This window comes from Pyrus communis, chromosome 11 (assembly GCF_963583255.1).
Source record: "Pyrus communis chromosome 11, drPyrComm1.1, whole genome shotgun sequence".
In the NCBI taxonomy this organism is placed as follows: Eukaryota; Viridiplantae; Streptophyta; class Magnoliopsida; order Rosales; family Rosaceae; genus Pyrus; species Pyrus communis.
The window spans coordinates 12371839-12381153 of record NC_084813.1 but is presented as its reverse complement, the minus strand read 5'-3'; the positions used below and the strand labels follow the sequence as shown (position 1 = coordinate 12381153).

Here is a 9315-nt window from a genome sequence, read left to right as displayed (position 1 = left end):
TGTCTTGATGTCACACACACCAATGACTCGAGACTAGTCACTCTCCCTGAGAGAAAACATAGCACGTACTGATCTTAACGGACTGTCAATGCCCAATTGACAATCCTATGATCAGGAACGTTTAGGATGTGTCAACGAAAGAATGGTCTCATGAATCTAACTTCTTTAGATTGCATTCTTCCAATCACATATTCCTTGGACTTATCGTTTAAGCATATAACATTTATATAAGACAGCTCAAACAATAATCTTTGCCCTTTACATTTAAACTACATTAGTTTGAAATGTCCGTAAAGTATCATCATATGATTGGTTTTAGGGCACATTTCCAATAGAAAGATGTATCTAAAACCATCATCGAGGAAGGAATTGGAGTGGAGCACAAGGAGCACGCCACTACCCTAAAAACACGCAATATGGCTGTGCCTAATGATAAAACTGACGCGATGGTGGCTGCCCTAGGGGCATTGCCACAACATCCTAGTAAGTCTCCAATCCCAATTCCAATTCCCATTTCAACTAACAGGTTGTTACCTTCTTTGGTGCAGGTTCCAAATTGATTTCAAGGTGGTGGGAGCATTTACATGGACTTTAGGAACCAAAACACCACAATCAAGGAAGATCATTATCCCTTCCCATTCATTGAGCCATACTATGAGAACTTTGAGAAGCATGTCGTGGATGGTGCAACCCTCCATGTCGTGGGCTCCAATGAAGCCTAAAAGGAGGTCTTGTCAGCTGGAAGACATTAAAGCAAGCGCTTCTTGGGAGGCAACCCATGCATGCAAATAAAGAAGACCTAGGAATCTCCAACACTCCAATAACCAGATTTGCGTTCCTAAACCCTACTCTTTATTGCTTTTACTTTGCCATGTGTGTCATGTTTGTTAGTTGTGTTATTTGGTTGTTTGTTTGTGAGTCTGCTTAAAACATTGAGGATAATGTTTGGTTTAAGTGTGGGGGGGGGGTAAACAAGCTGTTTTTGCATGATTTTCGTGGGATTTTATCACCTATCACTTCTAAAGTTGTTATTCACTGTTTTTAAGTGTTTTTAGTGTGTTTTGAAGTATTTTTATGTGTCTTAAACAGAAAATTCGAAAATTTGAAAAAAAAAATCGAAAAAGAATGTTTAAAAAACCCAAAAAGAGTTGTTTTTAGAGTCGTTTTTGTCTTTGTGTTTGTTTGTGTCTTAGAATACCTTCCAACATAATGATGAGGATTTGGTTTTTAATTGCATGACTACTAAAGAAAGTTACAAACATGAATGGAACGTTGATATACTCTTTGGTTTATGCTTAGTTGTAGTTGACATTTACGAATCCACATGTAATCACAAAGGAAAAAAAAAAATCAGTTTTTGTAACATGCTTGAAGGAAGAAACTCAAACTAACGTTACAACCCTAAGAGACTTGAGCCTAAACTTTGTTTGGAGAGTTATTAATCTTGATGTCTTGTTTTCTAAAGTCGTTGCATGATCTCATCATTCTTTGCTTGGTTACTACTTAGAAATCGTTTCATCACCATAGTTACAAATACTAGAACTCATATCCATTTCATTAAAAGCATAAAATTGATTAGCATAACAAATAATAAGATGAAGTTGTTTAGTTAAACCAGAGTCAAAAAGCCTTACCCTTTTGCATATGTATTGTAGGTTTAACCCCTTTAAGCCTTACTTTGCCTAATTTTCTTTGTTAACCACATAATCCTTACCTAGCCTAGATTAGGACTATCCATACCCTTATTCTTCAAAAAGATAGGAAATCATGACTTAGAGGGAATTCCTTTTGATCTATAATTTGCAGAAAAACAAGTGTGGGGGAAAGGATTTTCGTTTGAAACCTATAAAGTTGTGTTAGTGTGCCAAAAAGAAGAAGAGGGGCACGAAAAAAGAAAGAAGAAAAAAAACGTGAAAAAGAAGAAAAAGAAGAAGAAAAGAAAAAAAAAAAGAGTTGAAAACAAGTGAGAATGAACTCACAAGTGTTGATTGTTGAAGAAAGGGTCCAAAAGTTTGAATTTGACCCTAAGTATTGTGTGAAGTTTCCCTTGGTGTTCAAAGTTGATTTCTGCATTTAAAAGTGAATTCTAAGTATTTATTTCATTACTTTGCTTACTATTGCTTTAAGAACTTTTGTTTATCCTTAACCTTTCTTTGTTAGCCAATACCTTAGCCCCGTAACAACCCTTAAACTTCTATCTTGATTGTTATGTGTTTCAATATGTAGAGTTTAAAATTGGTTTGAGCATATGGTATCCCTGGTTCTCGCGTCTAAGTAGTGACATTCCATTCATGAGATCATATACATGTTAATAATTCCAGAAAGTGCCTTCTTTGATTATACATATGTGAGTATTAGTCTACATGTTTACATCAATCTTCTCACATATACTTAGTGTAGGGAGTGTAGTAAAAAAAAAATCTGTGTGAAAATAGAGTATATCCAGTGAAGAATTGAGGGAATTCTCTAAGGCATGTTACTACATTCAAAATCATGTTTTAAATTGATTAAATGCGAGCTAGTGAGTGGTAACTATGATTAAGTATATGTTAAAGGGTAAGGGATAGCTAAAATCTATGGCAGTAGTAATCTTTAATATATCATCTTGCATTGGAAATCCCTAACGCAATTGTTGAAAGGTTTAGATTGTGTCTTGTTTGTTTTGTTTATTTCGTTTTGCTCGAGGACTAGCAAAAGCTAAATGTGGGGAAATTTGATAGGAGCATATTTATGCTACTTAGCTATGTTGTTTCCTTGCATTAAGTTAGTTAACTACTACTTATTATAGTCTTTTAAGCTATTTTCGTATGTTTTTAGGTCCTAATGGCAAAAGGAGCAAGAAAGTGCATTTTGGAGCTATTTGGAGCAGTTTTGGGCATGGATTGGATAGCTTAACTATAGAGCAAAGTGGATGGACGAAATTGAAGTCAAGAGAGGCTAGGAAAGGTTACAAATCTGGAGAAAGAAGTTCAAATACAAAGAGGATAAGGAAAGAGCAAGAAATAAGGAACATTATCCAACCTTATCCTATCCAATCTTATCTTATCCAACCTTATCTTCTCCTAATCTTTTGCTACCTTAATTCCAGCTGCAAAGAGGACTTAATTTCACATTAGAACACCTAAATAGGTGCCGCACCCTTTATCCCTTCTAGAAGTCAAATTTCTACCATAAAACACATTGTTTCTAGAAACCCTACAAAAGTGGCACCTCCCCCTCTTCTAGAAGCTCTAGAATCTGCAATCCTTTTCCCATTCTTCCTTGGTCTTTGCCGTGGAATCCTAGTCCCTTTTACCCTAGGATTGTGCAAACCTTTTCCCACCTAATTTCTACCACACCCTAATCTGATTTCCTTAAGGTTTAAGCCCTATAAATACAAATGTTTGCCGCACCATTCAAATCATCCATTCACTCATTCATTCATTCAAACTTTCAGCCATCAAACACCATAATTCACCCATCACCCTAGTGCCGCAAGCAAGGAAGGAAGAAAAAGAAGACTTGTGTAATCTGCCATCCAATGAGGGTTTGAAATCTGCAACTGGAGTGTGGAGTGTTTTTAGGTGTATTCTATCCTTAGTTTTAGTTCAATGTTTATATTAATTTGGTTTTCAATTATGACGAACGTGTGGAACTAATTTCTTTTTAGTTGGAGGTGAATTTGAAGCCATGATCAAATGTTTTATATGAATTGATTATATCCAATTATTGTTTCTTAAGTCTTGAATGTGATTTGATTATCTAAGCTATTAAAACATGTTTATGTGTGTTGGTTGAAGGTCGACACTTAATTTGCATGCATGAATTTGATGCTAGAGTATAAGGGAGTTTCACGTAATAGTTATTCACTTATATTCACAAGTAGTGGAGGTTGCTAGTCACAATCGTGTTAAGTAAATCCTTGGTATGAGTCTCATGCGTTTCATGGGGTTTATCGAAAAAGCAATTGGAAATCAATTTGTGTTTGAATGTATCATATGTGGAAAAGTATCCTCTAGCTATCTAATCATCCATTGTTTTTCTCAAATTTGTCCAAATTGCATTTAAGTCTTTTAATTACTTATTTTTGTCTTAAATTCGTCCAAAACCCAATTCCCTTTACTTACTTGTTTCAAATCTGTCATAAAGTGTGTTTTTGAGTCTTTTAAGTCAAAACCAATTCTATTTTCGTCCAAATTAAGCCCTAGAGTCTAAATTGAGTCTTTTTTATTGTTTTGTGTTGTTTTGAGTCTTTTAAGTTTGTTTTGAATCTTTTAAGTTTAGTTAAGAGTCTTTGAGTTTGTTTAAGTATTTTTTAGCATATTTTTGTATCCTTGAGTCAGTTTTCATTAGATTAGTAATCCCTCCTAATCCCCGGCCTAGAACAATCCCTCCAAAAAGAGGGTTTAATTTGAGTGCTATTATTTATCACATCAAATGTTCTTTGAAGAAGAGGCCAATATCAGTATGAGTATTCCTTTGAGTTTGTTTAGTCCACCTGATGAGTGGATTTGGATTAAGGAACCAAAAAGGAATTTTACGACTAAGAGTGTATACTTCGTCGTTCGGTCGTGTAGTGAAATTTGTGGTGATGTATTGAATGGTTCAGAGATGACGGCGGAGATCTGGTTTCATTGGAAGGCTTTGTGGCGTGCTAAGGTACTAGGTAAAGTGAAAATTTGTATCTGGAGGAGTTGTTTAAATGCTCTGCCAACCAGAGTCAATTTGAAGAAGAGGAGGGTCCTTCTAGATGATTGTTGTCCTTTTTGTGCTAACGTACCAGAAACAATTGAACATGATCTTTTGCATTGTTCTCATGCAGCAGCGATTAGATTCTTTAGTCCCTTGGGGCTGCAAACGTTGCGGCACAGAGAGGTTGGGTTTCAAGAATGCTCGGTCTCTCTCTAGGGAGAGTTTTGATTTGGCGCTGGTATTGATTTAGAAGATATGGAACACTTGTAATGCAATGCTTTGGCAGGGATCGGTTTTACCACCACGGGAAATCCAGTTACAAGCCCATACTTGGCTATTGGAGTTCAAAAAGTGGAATATGGTCCAGAAGTATAACAAACATGTTGATGCACAAACATGGAGGAAGCCGGAGGAAGGTTGGTTCAAGTGTAATTTTGATGGTGCGTGGGATGAACATGAAGCGGTGGGAAGTGTGGGTGTCATTATTAGGAATGCAGCTGGGGATTTTATAGCAGTTTTGGCTATGAAGTTGTCTGGCATTGTGTCTCCTATGCAGGCTGAGATTGCAGCTGCTCGTGAAACAGCCGTATTTGTGTATCAATGGAGGACTAAGCAGATTATATTGGAGGGAGACGCCTTGTTGGTGATCACGGCAAATCAAAACAATGCGGTGGTTAACCACGGTCCATTTGGGCATTTATTGGAGGATACCCAAAGGGTTTTGTAGTCATTCAAAACGTGGAGAGCAAGCTTTGTACGAAGAGATGCTAATACAGTGGCTCATCGGCTAGCCAGATTTAGTCTCACATTGGAGCACCCAGTTTCGTGGTTTGAGGAACCACCTGATTTAATTGTGGACCTTCTTTTGGAAGTTGGTTTGTTAATGTTTATTTATTTGGGTGGTTAGTCTTAATTGTTATTTTGTTGAGGCAGGACACTCTTTTTCCCTTCATTCAGTTTATTCTCCGGGAACATTTTTATTGAGGCCTATTATTAGCATCTTTTTCGCTGTTTATATGATTGTTCCTATTTTGAATGAATATCGTACTTGAATTTAAAATAAAATAAAAATTATGAATTGATTGATGGTTGAGAGGAAAAATCATGCGTGCCTTTTCTAGTTTCATTTCATGTATCTTATATAAATTAACTATTGAATTTTGCTCCTATGAATAATAGTCTAATTTGCATCCGAATTACCATGTGTGAGAGCGAATTTTAGGTTGTTCACGCTGATTTAAGCTGGTTCGATGTCAAATAGAAACTATAAGAAAATAAAATTGAAACAGATTAAGAAGATTAAAAGAAATGAAACATAGATAATTCCAAATGCTGGAATTAATCGGAGTTTATCGACGTCATTGGCTCGAGATGTTGAATCATAGCTTTCCCAATGATAGTTAATGTGATAACTAATAACTGCAGGCAAGGCAGGCTTTGAGGGCCTTAAGAGCAGTGGTAAGGCTTCGAGCTATATTTCGCAGTCGACAGGTTAGAAAGCAAGCAGCAGTTACATTGAGGTGCATGCAGGCACTTGTTCGCGTTCAGGCTTGAGTGCGAACACGAAGAAACTCTGAAGAAGGGAAATCTTTGAAGGACACATTGGATGAACAATTCAACCAAGCTGATCCCGTCAAACAGGCTGAGGTACTTGTCGAAATTTTTTTGCATTCTACTTTCTGACGATGTTTGCACACTTCATCTAGAATTTTTTCCGCTTTATCAACATTTTGTTTACAACAAATTTCAGCAAGGATGGTGTGATAATCCTGGAACGGTGACTGAAGTGAGAGCAAAGCTTCAAATGAGGCAAAGAGGAAACATATAGAGGGAGAGAGCGATTGCATACTCCTCTCAACAGGTAATGAATTCTTTTTTGTTCTTTTCGGTAAAAGAGTTCAACATCATAGCCTAGTTGAATGGAGTTTTTGATTATGTATCTTCTTCAGAGACCACGATCAAGTGCCACTCCATATAGTAGGGGAAACAAGACACCAAAGGATGTTAGACATCAGAAGGTAGACGAAAATAATTCGGGATGGAGTTGGTTGGAAAAGCGGATGGCGTGCAGCCAAGCCACGGGAAAGTAGGCTGATGGAAGAGATTCAAAGTGTGCCATCAGAAGTGACTCCTCCTTATTCTCGTAGAAGTGATGGAAATGTGGGCTTTTATCCATTTTCTTCAGAACAGAACTCGGTGAAAGTGAGAAGGAACAATGTTACAACTAGGGTTTCTGCTAGGCCTCGTACAGCAAGTCCAATTACTCGCTCATCTTCTGCTCCGAGTTCTGATTCTGTACAGGATGATACCTCCGGATCAAATTCTTCTACGTCATCAACTTTAGTGTTTGGAAACTACTTAAAGGTAGAAAATGTAGAGGAAGCTAATGTAGGGAAAGCCGGTTACATGAATCTCACACAATCAACTATGGTCAAGCAGAGAACTTCCAATTGTTCTAATATCCAAAGGCATCCCATGGAGGAGTATCATTATCATAACAAGTCGATGGGATTTTTCAATGACGATACAAGGAGCAACGACGGTTCTGATCTGTATCCTCCAGTTGTCGCTTGTAGAGCTGAACGAGTTAGATATCAGTGAGATCAAGGTCTACTGAAAATTGCCCTCTTCCATTAAATGGATTTTTTCCATGATTTTAATAGCTTGTTGCCCTTGTTTTAACTTCCTTGTTTTTCAAATTACATAGAGATTTGCTTAAATGATTACTGATAGAGAACCAAGACAAGTTTCTGGACAATTGGTTATGAGTATGGTGGGAAGTAATGTTTTTTGAGTGAGTGATTATATGGATAAATGAATGTACAACTTCCATTTTTCATAGGACTTGGTTTGCTATCTGTAATCTTGTAATTTCAGGTGAAGTGTGAATGTTTCCTGCAGAGTTAAATTGTTTGTGACTTGGCCACTTAGTACTATGGTCTGGTGATATTTATTTTCACTTGTAAATGAAAGGTCTTAAATTCGAATCGCATAGATGGCAAATTCGATATCAAATTATGTTGCCTATTGTGTGGCTTAGCCGAACTTCTCCCTCCCGTTAGTGTAACATATATCGTTATACTAACAAACAAACAAAAAAAAAAGAAAAAAGAAAAAAAACCACTTTCTAAAGAAAATTGTTTGTGGCCTAAAATTGCTCAAATTAACTGTCACCGGCATTACATTTTCAAAGTGTTTGCAACATGTAGAATAATTTAATGCTTGGCAAGGACTCCACTTGCAAAACACACAAGTTGTACATAGAATAATAGAACTAGATGGAGAAAGAATTATATGAAATGGGAACGTCAAGATGGTGGTGTTCTAAACCTATCAGACCTTGACTTTCACTATATATTTTGTAAACTCCAAAAGGACTTTTATCTGCCTTTTATTTTTACTTTTTCACTTTCCCTTTTCTTTTCTTAGCTTTTCATTAATAAACCTTGACTTTTTAAAGTTCAACTTTAGCTGTGATTACCCTTTTAATCATGTTTAGAAAAGGTTAATCACTTTAACTCCACTCAGAGAATATGTGGGCATCACCATGAAGGGCCAGAATTAGATTCTGAACACCTTATAGGAGGATGAATTATGCACTTGTGGGTTATCCCCATTGGAGTTTAAAAAGATAAAAAAGGGATATCATATCACCATTATTAGTAATTAACCAAATGTAAAGCATCATATGGTCCCTTCATACATTCACATCTAGTTAAAAGGATAACATGTATTACTATCAACCTTCCTTGCCTATAAGTATCGTGAAGCTGTACACCATGATCTTCAAGGTGAAAAAAACAGGAGAAAAACTTTTGTGAGGGCCTTAAGTGGTGGAACAATTCAATTTATTCTATTTTTCAAATAGCATCACGAAAATATCCCTATAGCATAGACGATTAATAAATACAAAAACTTGAGTGACATGAAAGTAAGAGATTATTTGTCATACTGATATACGAGGGTGGAGTTAGAAATTTGTTCTTTTGTATTTCCGTCATTTAGAGTAATTTCCTTAGTCTTAAAAGTTGTTAAGGTAGATTAGACCAATTGTTAGTTCAGTGGGGTGGCCTATTGTTCACTAAGTGGATGAACTTCATAGGAAAATAGCACCAAAGGATGGCTCCGTCCTTGTTAACACACACCATTTGGTCAGTAAACACACACCGTTTGATCAGTAAAATAATGTTGATCTGACGATTCACACAATGTTGGAGTTCATATATATTCCTATGGCTGAATTTCCCCGTTTTCAACTAGACCACACCACGATGAAATGGTTCGTAGGTCAATTTCACAAGCTAGGGCACATGTTTTCAGATATTTTAGACAGTATCTCTCCAATCCGTTAAAGGTTGACTTATCTCTAGATGCACGCACTGCTCTCCCAAGATGGTGCACTGTGATTGGTCCACAAGCTGCTCACGTGGGAGGTACGTGCTAACAGAGGAAAGAAATCAGGATTCCACCAAAAGCTATGAAATTTTGTTCATGCCATCTGATGGGGATCTCTGCAAGTAAAACTGGAAAGAAAAAAGCATGGCGACATTTCTTCAACTGTGAGTAAACACGTAAACTTTCTTTCACATGAAGAAAAGCAACTCAGTGTGGTGGGTCACGTACTACAATCTGTTTTTTTTCTTG

The 9315-nt window shown here is 36.7% G+C and overlaps 1 pseudogene; it reads left to right on the top strand.

Annotated features, from left to right (window-relative positions):
* The first annotated feature begins 4590 nt into the window (after window positions 1-4590).
* LOC137709018 (protein IQ-DOMAIN 6-like) lies at window positions 4591-7347 on the top strand (annotated as a pseudogene).
* Window positions 7348-9315: the final 1968 nt, after the last annotated feature.